The sequence below is a fragment of the Watersipora subatra genome, chromosome 8 (assembly GCF_963576615.1).
Source record: "Watersipora subatra chromosome 8, tzWatSuba1.1, whole genome shotgun sequence".
Classification (NCBI taxonomy): Eukaryota; Metazoa; Bryozoa; class Gymnolaemata; order Cheilostomatida; family Watersiporidae; genus Watersipora; species Watersipora subatra.
Window position 1 is genome coordinate 49,418,109 of NC_088715.1, and position 9,344 is coordinate 49,427,452.

The following is a 9,344-nucleotide window of genomic DNA, read 5'->3' on the forward strand; positions in this document are numbered from 1 at the left end:
AGCCTCTTTTGGCTCAAAATGGACATAGAGAGCGGAAATTTTGCACACTGTTTAGAAGATAGGTACTTATTAACCACACAAAGAATCATTGTGTTTGATGCAGTAGTTTTCAAGATTAACCACCTAAAAATCATTGTGTTTGATGCAGCAGTTTTAGAGATATGGCCATCAATAAAAAGTTTTAGAGCTCCACCCATTTAGATTTTGTGAATCAGCTGCTACACCAAAATGCTTGTTCTTGGTGTCAAATTGAAGCTCAGAATGTGCTTCTAAAAGTCATCGAAACAGAATTTTGATATCGATTACAAAACTAATTTTTGAGCAAATAAAATGATACCGATCGATATGACAAAACTGCGACAGATGATTTACAGAATAACAAAAAGGTACTGATTTCAGGCAAGCAAGCAAAGTTTCTCAACTCTTTCTAGAGAATGTTCCCAACCAGCTGCAAGAGAAAGTCAACCTTACCAATCCTATCTTCAACTGCTTGTTTGTAGTTGCTGTTGACTTACTTCAGCAGTAAGCCAATTCGCTACTCAACCTTTTCAAGAGTATGAAACTGAGCCACTGTGAAAGAAAGTAAACCTTACCGATTCCCTCTTCAACTTCTGCTCTTTATGCCGCTGTCTCGGTTGCTCAGTAGTTCTGCGACATGCTGTTGACTTACTGCTACAAGCAATTGGCTTTTTCCTTGAATCTTTCAAAAGGAAAAAGCTAATGACTTGCAGGAGAAAGTAAACTTTACCACGATCTTGACTTATTCTGTATTTACTGATGCTCCTCTTCAATCTCTGCTCATCTTGCATGCAACTATTTCTTCTTACCTACAACCAAACCAAAATATGTTTGCATTCTAAATACTTCTGTCTAACTACTATTGAATACTACTATGTATAATACTCTAACTAGCATTTCGCTATACCTCTGAATTGGGCACCAAATCTTCCAGCCGCATAGGTTACCCCTTCTTTATGTCGCTGTCTTTGTTGTTCAGTAGTTCTGCGACGTACTGTCGACTTCCTCTGGCTGCTACTGACGATCTTTCTCTTCAATCTGTCCTCATCTTTGGCTTTTGCATGATGTAATGACTTCTCGCCTAAAAGCAAACCAAAATACTTTTGTACCCTAAATACTTCAGTTCTACCACCATTGAAGACCATCACAGCCATCGTCGCACCCACTGTCACAACACGTTTACCACACCACTGAGTCTTCGAGCAACGTCGCCAGATTTCTCCATTCAAGCATTCATTCGCATTCTGCGTAGTCACATTCGCACACCGCTCCAACAATCGCTCATCTGACAATCGCTCGTACACCGGCAAGATCATACTCAACATCGCATTCGGCAAGTCAGGTTTCGAAGGCAACATGCTGGGATTTTTAAAGCAGCACCAGCTATCACGAGGGCAATAATCATGCTGCGGATGCGCGTCATCAGACGTGATGTGATACGGCGCGGCCAAAATTGCTTTTTTCATGGCTTCAATGTCGCCCGGATTCTGAGTAATGGCGTTGCGATAATAAAACTGCAAATCTCGCATCAAGGCTTCTGTAAGCTTGCCTTTACCGGAAATAGGCGTCGACGTCTTGCTATAGGAAGCTTTGAGGTTGTTCAAGTGAGTCGTCAAACGCTTAGCAACATGATTTATACACTCTTCCTTCTTGACACTGACATCACCGTACACGTTCAGCCTACGCACCGCATCATACGCTACACTGTCACCATCACCAAGAAAAACAGTATATCATAAAGGCCCTGTTGTAGATCTCTGCCAGATGATCTTTGCTGCGTCTCTCTCCATAGCACCGCTCGAGCCGTCATGGTTCTTCTGGCAATCATCTTGGTGTTTCTTCCAGAACTCGTTGTAATCGCTGTCCTCTTTCTTTGGTCCTTTCTCACACACCTGGCAGTAGTTTGACATCACTTCAAAATCTACAACATATCCAGTAAGAACATCTATAGCAACAAATACACCATTGTGTGAACTATGTCCACGCTTCTGCCATGTACCGTCATAACTTACAGCTATATCTACAGTATCTACATTAACATCAGTCCTACGTTCCGCAAGCTTCAGGTGCTCTTCCTTTACAATATTCCTAATGATTCTAAAGTGATCCTCTAAAGCTGTAGTGCATGCAGTAGCTAACTTATCTAACTTAGTGTAGTATGCACGAGAAGCAATAGGCTGAGGTATATTTAGATCTGCAATAAAACTACACGCCTGTTCGTATCCTACCCCGTTACTCTTACAGGAATAAACAAACCTATCATTGATATCGTAAGCCCTACCATTTACCACACTCGGCGATGTGTGCTGCGACATAATCGTGGTCTCACAATCACGACAAACTACTTCAAATAAACTAGACATGCCATAGACATTAGCGCTCTCAACTAACCCTACATTCCTACTAGAACAGCCGTAACAAACTATACAAGATACTAAGCTATTTAAAAATTCCAAACTAACTACCCTATAGCTGCTTGCACAGACATTGCTTGCGGCAGCATCACCAGAAGGAATGTCGGCACCAGCAAAGATAGGGTCGCTAGCAGAATACTTCCTGAATGTCTCCAGCTTGCGCTTGGACGCAGAAACTGGAACAGCAACATAATCTGTAGCAGCAGCAGAATCTGAAGCAGCAGCAGAATCTGCATCAGCACAAACTGAAGCATGAGATGTTGATGGTGCTGATGTAAGAAGATATGAGCTCGGCGGTGTTGTGGCAGCATCAATTTTCTACAAATAAAAAATAATTTATGATGCTTAGGAATTATTGGTTACAGATAATTATTTGCTGAGATTTCATATTTATCTTGGGTTCATATTCTGCGATGCATACAACATAAACAGCATACTGAAGCACCATAGCTAACTTTACCACTGATAGAAGGGCTAATAGGAAATCCTCAACACGAATGCTTCGCAGCGAATAGCATAACACCAACTAGGTATTATGATACATGACCAACATTTTATAATTGATACTGTTAAATTTTTTGGTTTAGCCTAATGAAATAAATAGAAGCTAAAAAGATATTTAGTAACTAATTAAAACTAGTCATAGCGACTAAAAATTGAATCGAAATAAATCAAAAATAGCGAGACGATAATACTAACATCATCAGCAGTCTTTTTAGATTGAAAGAATCCTTTCTTTTCTTCTTGCCGTATGAACTGGGTGTATATCTCGTTGCCATCTTGTAATAATGTGAGAGTGAGTAATAAGTGAGTGAGAAGAGAGAGTGAATAATGTGTGAGAGTTTTCGAAACGCGTGTGGTTGAGTCTTCGGTCAGAGACAAAAGGAATGAGCTCAACAATGGCTTCGCAATGTTTACAATCGTTACTACGTCACCGCGGCATTTCATTGGTCAATTTCAATTATGCGTTGATTTCATTTGATAAGAAAAAAGCAGCTCCGACGCAAATCAAACCAGCAGGTTTTATTTGCTTCAAGGTTATCCTTTTGGCGGGAATAAAAAGGCTCTCACTCGTTATTGGTTGATTGAAAGTGAATATTATCAGTACGATTGAAAAGATCACGTGTTGAGCTTTCGCTTTGTATATAGATTTCAGTTGATATCGGCCGATAAGGAGCCATTTATTATGCAAATAAAGAGGTCGTAAGGGTTGCATTCTTGCGGTTTGATTTATTACAGGGTCGCAATAAAAGGCTCATTTGTATAGTTTACATTAGTTTCTGTCAATAAAAGCATACCTGTTGAAAGAGCACGTTCTACTGCTTACAGTGCTTCATAAATCTGCAATTTAGGAAAATTTGACAAAAATTCAAAATTTTTGTACATCATGGCCTCTAGTGTACATCATGGCTTCTAATGCATTTGTCACGTTGACCACACTTTGACAATCCCCAACCCGCCACATTTGAGCATAACTCAGGCAAGCCAACAGGAGAAACCCCGTCCAGCGGGCGAACCAACACTCCATCCCCCCCCCCCCCCAGCAAGTCACCAACAGCACCTCCCGTCACACAGGCACCCCATGTGATCAGTCCAAAGCGCCCATATGACTAATCCAAAGCAAGCCATTCAATCCCAGTATCAATGGACGACAGGTCGCTACCCTGCATGACTAGACAACTCATAACTTGAATCAAGGCTTAGGACAAATCTGTCACAGTAAATTCAACTAATTATATCTTAATTACTTAGCCGCACGCATATTTTTAAACATTCATGCTGGCGAGCTAACCATACTACACAGCTCAGTATTCACATGCTTTTTCCTACTGCCTGTCCACAAGCTACTTTTTCTCTATGAAAAACAAGATTTAGAAGTGTGTCCAATTCTACTAATATAAATGTTGACTACTTATGCAAACTAATAAATCGAGTACATTATAATAATGTTACGGCTTCACCCCCAGATATTCAAAGGAATTCAAATTGATGTCTGCTTATGAGATTTATTGAACAACATAAAATAAATGCATTAATAGTAACATTAGACTCGAGAGTAGTAAATGATAAAACACAAAAATAATATGTGAAATAAAAGTAATCATTGTTACCTTGAACGACCTTCTGGGGATTCCGTAATAACTTGATTCCAAAACTTGTATTTGATATGTATAGAGTATGTGTATGTAGATATAATAATAAAGCAGTAATTGATGCTTAGCAGACATATATATTCGAGGGTTCGACAATTTCACATGGTCATAATGCACCAAAACTGAAGTGGTGAGGTTTCGCCAATGCTGATCCTACACTTCCACCTGAAATTTCACCCGGTGTCATCTTATACCAATCTACTAATCTTGCTATGCTCTTACCAGTGTAACTAATTTTGATACAGGTCGAATCAGATATTGTATTTTGTTTTTATCTATAGGGTATTGTTTGCTGGCAACAAGAAGTTTTACGGACTGTACTTATTTATCATGAGACTTGAAACATTCAGTAACACATGCCATTCTTCACATAATGACTATGTCACCTACATTGATTTCTGGAGTTTCGTTTGGCCATTTTTCACGTGATTGTAAGTCTAGAAGGTAATGCTTGCGCCAGCGTTTCCAAAATTCATTAGCCATATGCTGTACATCTCTCTAGCGCTTGCTAGAGTAGACATCAGCATATGAAAAGTCCCTAGGTGGTGGAAGCACCACATTTGACTTCATTGTTAGTAACATGTTTGGGGTTAGAGGAAGATGATCACTGCACACTGTGGTTAGTGGTCAGCAGTTAATGATAGCCATAATCTTATAGAAGATTATTTTGAGTAAGGCTGTACTAACCCTCCCACCATGCTGGCGCTCAAAGCCCTTTAGAATGTTTCTGATGGAGCGTATTGGGCGTTCCCAGACACCTACCATGTTGCTTGAATGAGGGTTAAATTTCATTGTGATGCTCATACTGCTCAGTAAGTTACCTTGAAGCTTTTTTGATGCACCAGTAAAGTTATTGCCCTGATCACACCGTATAGATTGGATTGGTTCTCGGATGGCAGTTATAGCTCGTATAGCGTTTATGAATTTGTCAGATGACATGTCTTCAAGTAGCTCAATATTGACCGCTCTTGAAGCCATATATGTAACAATCAAGCCATAGTGCTTTTGCTCTTTTCTATCATCCTTAACTAAAAAAGGACCAAAGCAATCTAAACCACAGTGTGTAAAGGGGGTGCTTCGTTAACCCTAACAAGGTAATGTGGCCATCTGTGAATTACATGGCTAACCACGATCACAGTAAATTCAACTAATTGTATCTTAATTAACCACACACATCTTTTTTAAACATTCATGCTGGCTAGCTAGTATACTTCTAACCAATTAATTTAACTATTTAACCACACACATTTCCTTTGGTCCTACATGATGACGGCCTATTTTTATTTCATCAGTTGAGTTAACCTCATTCATAAACATGATACACTATTCAGCATTCACATGCCTTATCCTACTGCCTATCTACAAGCTACTTATTCTCTATCAAAACAAGATTTACAAGTGTGTCCATTTCTACAAATATAAATGTTGACTACCTATGCAAACTAATAAATCGAGTACATGATAATTTACATATAAGCATAATCAAACATAAGATAATTCCAAAGTCACTTCTCAGACACCATGCTTTCCAACATTCACCAAACATTGTCAAACAAGCATAATATGCTGCTACTACTAACTACTGTATCTACACTACTATCTAATCTACCTAATTACCTACTATTTCCTACTCCCTTTCTCACGAAAAAAACTCAGCTATCAAAGAATTGAGAGTATTTTTTGCTGGCTCCCATGAGCGGTCACTAAAATATTTTCATTTTTTTAAACATCTCATACCCTTTTTTACAAAGGTATCTAAGAGCCGGTCAACTATATATATAAGTTAGAGTCAGTTTGAGTTGCAGGGCTTCCTGCGACAACTGGTTTGGGAGTGTCAATAGCTGTGCTACTATCTGTAGCATCAGTCTGTAAAGTTGCCTCTCTAGTTCCCGGCTGTTCAGTGTCAAACTTTTCATAGTTTACTGGCCCATCCAAGTTTACACTTGGCACAAGACGGTCACCATCTTATCGCGTTAAGACGACATGCATTTAATCTATTCTGAGCAGTTTCCTTTCATTACACCTACGCAGCATGTATGTGTGATTTGTGTATGCAGTGTTTTTTCAGATAATCATGTATGATCCTATCATTTCTCACATAGTTTAGGGCTAAGTCCTGTTGCAGTTTTTGCACAGTACATCCATACACGATCACCTGGAGCAAATTTAGTCAAATCAGCTTTGTTTCTTTGATCAAAGTTAGACTTGTAAGATTTTTGAGCAGAAACTAGGTTCGATTCTGCTATTTCATGAACACAGCCTAGGTCAGGCAAAGGACCATTCATGTATGCGGTGTAGTCTGGACAACGTGGTGAAACAGGAAGTAACTCATTGTAAACCGGAAAGTTCAAGTCTCTACCAAACATCAAGTAACCTGGAGAGAATAATATGGACGATGTTGCAGGAGTAGCCCAATAAGCAGCCATAATGCTAGGTAAGAGCCTTGGTCAGTTAGTCTGATTTGTATCGGCCATAGCCCTCAGTTGTGTGAGGATAGTCGAGTTCATCTTTTCACAAGCAAAATTAGTTTGTGGATGATATGCTGATGTGTTGACATTTTTTATTTGAAAGTTTACAAAGCTGACTAATTTATGAAGACATAAAATTTTGGCCATGATCTGTTACACGTGCTCTAGGTGCCCCGTATCTACGTATTATTTCATCGTAAAAAGTTTTAGCTGAACTTTGATGGCCACTCCCTTTCTTTGACCGTTTTTTCTTTGAAGAAGCTGTATCTAGGGAAGCACCTGTGAATTTCCCGAAGGTCGTCAGGGCACCAACAAGAGCAGCATTTGTTTTCAAAGGGTTGAACTGCTTCACAAGGGCTTCAACAGGTTCACCAAGTTCTTCTGGATTATGCCTGAGCATTTCAATCACCTAGCTTGTAAATTTGATTACAGCAACTTCCAAAAGGCTGGTTTATTAGTCTGGTTCACCTCCATCAGCGTTTGACTTTAACGAACCACTGCCCCTCAGATCAAATTTCTTCTGCAGCATCATTTGACCATTCAAAGACTTTACAGCCGCATTGGAGCTGGATGCAGCTGCAACTGAAGCAATGGAAGGGCACTCAAATTCAACAACATCATCTTTCAGATTCCCCATCTGGTCTTCTACCTCTTGTGGCAAGTTTTTAATTGGTAGACATGTGAACCAACCTGGTCTCACATTCTCCTGACCAGTTGTCAGAAGCGGCATGTGTTCCTGCAAGCGACGGTTTCTCAGGGGCAAGAAATTGAGTGAAGTAGCATTGAAATGCCGCACAACAGCATACTGGTGCTTGCAAGGAGCGTCATACATTCCTGCAATGCATGTGCAGACACCAATTTCAATATCCACATTGTTCTCTGTTTCCACTTTCATCTCACCCATCACCTCGCAGTTATGGGTGCCAGTCTTGGTGATGCTGGTGACTGGAATTTTTGACCCACCAGGAAGGTACTTGAAACGTTGACATTCACGCGCCCATTGGCCAAGTCTGAGTCTACGCCCGTAGTAGCAGAGGTCGCGAGTAACAAGAAAGTCGAATAGTTGAACGATGTTGTAGGTTCTCACTTTTACCAAGATTTGGTCTTTAAAAACCCTTATCACCGCCTCAGCATAATTATTGGTGTTATTTCCCCGAGGGGGCCAATCGCGACGATAGCAAACAATGCATGTTTGATGGCGATTATGGAACTTCTCGACGTGCGCTAAGAAGTTTTGGTAGAGGCATGCGACCTCACTATCGTGAAACTCTTCATCTGCTTCATCCAGAGCATCTTCAGACATGGCGAATGTCATCTCTTTAACAGCAAAGAGCAGCTGGGGTCTGTGCTCCTTCCCTATGTTATTCTTGCCTTCCTACAGGAATTTCCACACTGCCTGCAGCAAGTGGAACACATAAAATTAGTGGGGCTTCGGGAAACACAGCTGCCAGGCTCTGCCTCTACCCCTCACTGTCATCAGAAAAGAAAACACGAAGGCCAAGTTTGCCATGGCCAAAAAAAGCATCTTCTGGTATGATTTTTAGGTACAGATTCAATGCCAGAGTAATGCGCTCTTAGACTCAGAGGACATAATTAGGCATCCCAGGGGTAATCCGCCAGCAGGCATATCGATCCTATCCCCCGAAGCATTGATAAACACAAGTTTTCCGCTATATTCATGCTTCTGATTGCAAAGTTTCATGAGTAGTACATAGAGTGATGGCGATCTTGTTGTTGACCTGATCGATCTTGGCAGAGATTTCTCCCACCTCACTGTTGTACTCTGCAATGTGACGGTGTGTTGACCTCTCACTTATGGGTTTGGTATAGTTTCTGGTATTACTTAGATATGCTGGCTTTGCGTGGCATATTGCTCGTTGGTTGCGGTGTCCATCTGCATGCATTTGTGATGCTGGCTGCAAACGCTCTTGTTTCTCATTTCAAAAGTACAAATTAGTAATAGTTCAAAAAATCGAGCTTCAACGGTTTGCTTCTCTACATGATTCTCATAAAGTTTCTCAATCATCGATTCAGAAGCAGTTGTGTCACGTAGTATACATGGCGACAATGACGGCAACAAGAACCTAGCAGTCGTATGGCCTGTTTTGCAGATCATTCGTGTTTGTGCATTTACAAATGCTATGACACAATATGCCAATTAAACAAACTAGTGAGAGCTTTCTACTGGAAACTTTTGGATGAGCTTGGTACGCATGAATGAACTCTGTTGATTGCTTAGTTAGGGAATTCCCTTGCTTAAGGCATAGGGGTTTTTCCGTGCACACTGATAC

The 9,344-nt window shown here is 40.5% G+C and overlaps 1 pseudogene; it reads right to left on the bottom strand.

Annotated features, from left to right (window-relative positions):
* Positions 1–7,239: 7,239 nt before the first annotated feature.
* LOC137402661 (uncharacterized) lies at positions 7,240–8,957 on the bottom strand (annotated as a pseudogene).
* Between the last annotated feature and the right edge of the window lie 387 nt (positions 8,958–9,344).